The sequence below is a fragment of the Anopheles stephensi genome, unplaced genomic scaffold, assembly GCF_013141755.1.
Source record: "Anopheles stephensi strain Indian unplaced genomic scaffold, UCI_ANSTEP_V1.0 ucontig166, whole genome shotgun sequence".
Lineage (NCBI taxonomy): Eukaryota > Metazoa > Arthropoda > Insecta > Diptera > Culicidae > Anopheles > Anopheles stephensi.
The window spans coordinates 1-5,000 of NW_023405087.1; the positions used below are offsets into that span (position 1 = coordinate 1).

Below are 5,000 nucleotides of genomic sequence, written 5' to 3' on the forward strand. Positions count from 1 at the left end.
CTCTCTGTGTGCTGCTCGTAGGCGACTTTAACGCGTGGCACGGCACATGGGGTAGTGAACGCGTCAACACCAAGGAAGGAGCTGGCACAGCTTGTGGAAGAGCTCGGGCTTGAGGTGTTGAATCTGGGGAGGGATGACACCTTCCTTGGAAACGGCGTTGCTCGCCCGAGCATCGTCGATGTTGCTTTCGCAAGCTCCAACATCTGCCGCTCTGACCTGGTGGGGGACCCCGAGCAACAATGGAGGATGCTGGATGCCTACTCGTACAGCGATCACCGTACATTCGCTTCACAGTTGGGCGAGAACCAGGCAACAAGGAGTCATCGCACACGGGAAGAGACTTCGACAGTGCGTGCAGCAGGGCGTAGGTGGCAAACGCGGCAGTTTGATGGCGAGCTTTTTGCTATTGCGCTGCAGCGGATTCAGTACGAGGTTGGAGTTACCGATGCGGAGAGCCTGACACGCGCCTCTCAGCCGAGCTTGTGGAAAATTATGGCGAGGTCACCCGTACGTTGGCCACACCGTAAACCGACGTATTGGTGGACGCCACAAATCGGTTCAACTGCGCGAAGAGTGCCGCCAACTCTGGGAACGACGACAATCGCTCTCGGCTGCTGACGCTGAGGCTCGATCTGCAATGTCGGTGGATTTGCAGGAGGCACGCCATCGCCTGACAGCGGCGATACGCACAAGCAAGCGGATCGGTACGCAGAATACATCCAGCATCTCGAGGAGGACGAGACCAGGCCGTGGCAGGGGGAGTTGCTGCAACGGCTCGGAGGGAGTCGCGTTGCACCAGACGCGATCCGGCCAACCTGCAGCACATTGTGGATGTGCCTCTCCCGAACACTCCCCTGTCAACTGGCCTGACATCGAACCAACGGTGTACCGATTCGACCCATTACCGAACAGGAGCTGCTCAATATCGTTGCGGGTCTGAATCCGAGGAAGGCGCCAGGTTTGGACGGCGTGCCAAATGCCGCGCTGACTGCTGCTGTGCGGGCATACCCAGCTACGCACGTTCGACTGTTCCAGCGGCTGCTGGACGACGGCCACTTTCCTCGCCAGTGGAAGACGGCAAGCTGGTTCTCATTCCCAGCCAGGAAAACCCCCGGAGAACCGTCATCGGTCAGGCCGGTGATGCTGATCAACACTCCGGGGAAGCTGTTTGAACGAGTTCTGCTGGATCGTCTGAACGACCACATCGAGGTGCCATCAGGACCGCTACTTTCGTGAGCAACAGTTCGGGTTCCGATGGGGCGATCCACACTTCAGGCGGTGGGAGTTGGTGATTGATGCTGCCAGATCCGCGATGAGCTTTGGACGGACAAACCAGCGAGACAAGCGCTGTCTGTTGGTTGTAGCGCTAGACGTCCGGAATGCATTCAACTCCGCGGACTGGCTGGCGATCTCACAGGCGCTGCAGGAAAAAGGAGTGCCCTCAAGATTGCGCAGCATCTTGCAGGAGTACTTCTCTGACCGCGTGTTGACGTACGACACGAACACCGGTCCGGTAACACGACAGGTAACGGCAGGAGTTCCGCAGGGGTCCATCTTGGGCCCCACGCTATGGAACATCCTGTACGATGGAGTGTTACGCCTGCAGCTGCCCGACGGAGCATCGGTCATCGGCTTCGCTGATGATCTGGCAGTACTGGCAAGGGGATGCACACCAGAGGAGGCAGCGGGAGTGGCCGAGCAGGCCGTAGCAATGATCTCTGCGTGGATGCAGCAACACCGTTTACAGCTGCCCCGGAAAAAACCGAGGTGGTGCTCATCTCGAGTTTGCGTCGGGCCCACCCACAGGTGCCCGTAAGGATCGACGGAGTGGAAGTCCGCTCAAAGCAAGCAATACCTACCTCGGGGTCATACTTCACGACCACCTCTCGTGGAAACCACACGTCGAGAAGGCAACCGCGAAGGCTCTCCGTGTGGTGAAGTTGGCCACCAGCGTGATGCCTAACCACGCTGGACCGAGGGGTAGCGAAGCGTCGCTTGCTAGCAGCAGTTGCGGACTCGGTGGTGAAGTACGCGGCACCTATCTGGGCGGAAGCGGTGGAGCTTGCAGTGGTGCAGAATGGAGGATTGGAGCAGCTACAACGGCCTCTTGCGAGGGGGGTAGCGCGTACCTTTCGGCACAGTCAGCATACGGAACAGCGGTAGTGTTGGCGGGGCTGATACCCACTGCGCTTGCAAGTGGAGAAGCTGCCCGGCGTCACAGGCGGCATCACAGGCACTACAGCAAGGGGTGCTGATCGACCGTGACGTCATACAGAGGCTGGAAAGGTCAGCAACCATGGCGAAGTGGCAGAGTGATTGAATCAGGAGTGCGGTCATCCGACCGCGAGTAGGTTCAGCGCTGGGCACATCGCGTATTGCCAGACATCAGCGGTTGGGTAGGTCGGAAGCATGGAGAGATCGGATTCCACCTGAGTCAGATACTCTCCGGACACGGTTTCTTCCGGGAGTTTCTGCACGTCATGGGGTTCATCTCAGCCCCGACTTGCCCGTTCTGCACCGACTCAGCCGTGATCGAGTCAGCAGAACACGTGATGTTCCACTGCCCGAGGTTCGCGGACATAAGGGTGCAGCTCCTGACGAAAGACGACGCGTAGTAGTAACACCGGAGGAGCTGGCAGGCTGGATGCTGGCAAGCCCAGCTAACTGGCAGCAGGCGGAACAGGCTGCAAAACGAGTTTGCACCTTCCTACAGCAGCGATGGCTGGATGACCAATCGGCCGAGAATGCTTGCCATTTCCGGTGCTAACACGGAAGCACTGCGACACGCGGAAGTGAGACGGCGAGCTGACCGTCGAGCCAGCCGCAACGCTTACCAGCGGAGACGTCGTCGGGAGCAGCGGGAGAGGCGCCAGCTGATGGATGATGACGATGGAGGAGACAACAACCAACCAGCAGCAGCCAACAATCAACGCCCGGCTAGACCCGCTCGCAACTTGGCTCCGCCATCAGCTGAAGAAATTCTTCGCCGACGGTTAAGGCGGAACCAGCGTCAGCAGGAGTATCGGCGGCAATTGCGGGCCGGTACAATCCGGCCAGTGCGTTCGGGCCAACTGCGTCGGAGAAGGCAGCCGCCAGCGGAGGAGGAGCTTGAACGCCGACGTGCAAACCGGCGCGAACGAGAACGTCAAAGACGTCATGCCCGCAATGCGGTTGCCGACCGCCATCGCGAAGTGCTGTCGGCCGACGAAGAAGCCGCCATAACGGAGGCCGAGACAGCCACACGCTAGCTTGATGGAGCATACGCCTTTGGTCGCTTGCGTTGGTGGACGAGAGCGAGAGCGTACTCGAGCAGGCGTGTGCTTTAGTATTTACTTACTGTCTTGGTGAAGCGTCTCTTTTAGTATTGGCTTGGTAGCAAAGGCGCGTTAGGTGTTTATATGTCGTGATGAGTAATAAATGTTTTTGTTTGTACAGTCATGTTTGATCAGGAGGAGCACGGGTCCTAACATTATAGTAGGTCTCAACGTGCAAAAACACCGGCAGCCACACCCGTGCAGGGAATGCTGTCGGTATTGGTGCGGTGTTGCGTTTATTAATGTTAATGTTCTTTGTTTACCATTAATAAAACTAAACACACTGTATTTAAAAAAAAAAAAGAAGTGGAGGCTTGCGGCTTAATTTGACTCAACACGGGAAAACTTACCAGGTCCGAACTTATCGAGGTAAGACAGATTAAGAGCTCTTTCTCAAAATTTAGGGTAGTGGTGCATGGCCGTTCTTAGTTCGTGGAATGATTTGTCTGGTTAATTCCCGATAACGAACGCGACCTCAAACAAGCTAACTAGAACGCTGTCAGCAGTGTGCCTCCGGGCGCACCTGACGTTACGGGGCGGCGGCGCCTTCGCGGGCGGTCGTCGCACTAGTTTGCCCTGCTTAGCGGGACAACTTGTGTTTAGCAAGGTGAGAGTGAGCGATAACAGGTCCGTGATGCCCTTAGATGTTCTGGCTGCACGCGTGCTACAATGTGGGCAGCAGCGTGTTCTCGCCAATAGGCGCCCCCATTCCGAGAGGAACGGGAAATCACCCAAATGCTCATTTAGTTGGGATTGGGGACTGCAACGGTCCCCATGAACCTGGAATTTCCTAGTAAGTGCTAGTCATTAGCTAGCGCTGATTACGTCCCTGCCCTTTGTACACACCGCCCGTCGCTACTACCGATGGATTATTTAGTGAGGTCTCTGGAGGCATACCTTCCGCGGTTCCTTCGTGAGCTGCAGTTGGCACGGCCGAAGTTGACCGAACTTGATGATTTAGAGGAAGTAAAAGTCGTAACAAGGTTTCCGTAGGTGAACCTGCGGAAGGATCATTACCGATCAAACAAGTCCGGGAGTGAGGTTGCCAAACGCATCGTCGGCACAATATGCTGACGCGCACGCTACAACCACAAGATGGTGTAGCACACTTGGTAGAGTTGAGCGAAAGCAACTCTTTCAAAGGGATACACATACCACTGCCTCGGCGAAGGTCAGTAAAGATGCACACTTTGGTAGTACCGGGTACCTTATACACTGACTGATTGTCGTGTCACAAAGGGGTGATCGACAGTCGCACTTTGGCGTGCTCGGCTCCGCACCGTCGGGGCCGTGGGCGCCTGCAGTGTGGTACTAGGGAAGCAGAGTTGTGTGTTGGTATGTGTATAATGGATGGATGGACTTCGGTTCCATTCATCAACTAGTTCGGTGTGTACGTTAAACCCTAGGCAGGGATCACTCGGCTCATGGATCGATGAAGACCGCAGCTAAATGCGCGTCAGAATGTGAACTGCAGGACACATGAACATCGACACGTTGAACGCATATGGCGCATCGGACGACTCAACCCGACCGATGCACACATCCTTGAGTGCCTACCAAGTTATCTCAACACTCTAACCAAACTGACCGTCCTGACCCCATCATAGGGGGTAGGCTGTCGCAGCATGGCGTGCTCGGATCCGCATCCTTGTCGGGACCGTGGGCGCTGAAAGTGAGAGTGCTAAC

At 56.4% G+C, this 5,000-nt stretch overlaps 1 non-coding gene across 1 annotated transcript; it reads left to right on the plus strand.

The window, feature by feature from the left end:
* Nucleotides 1-4,712: 4,712 nt before the first annotated feature.
* On the plus strand, nt 4,713-4,869 carry LOC118515569. Its single transcript, XR_004907231.1, has one exon. It is a non-coding gene; the product is annotated as a 5.8S ribosomal RNA (ribosomal RNA).
* Nucleotides 4,870-5,000: the final 131 nt, after the last annotated feature.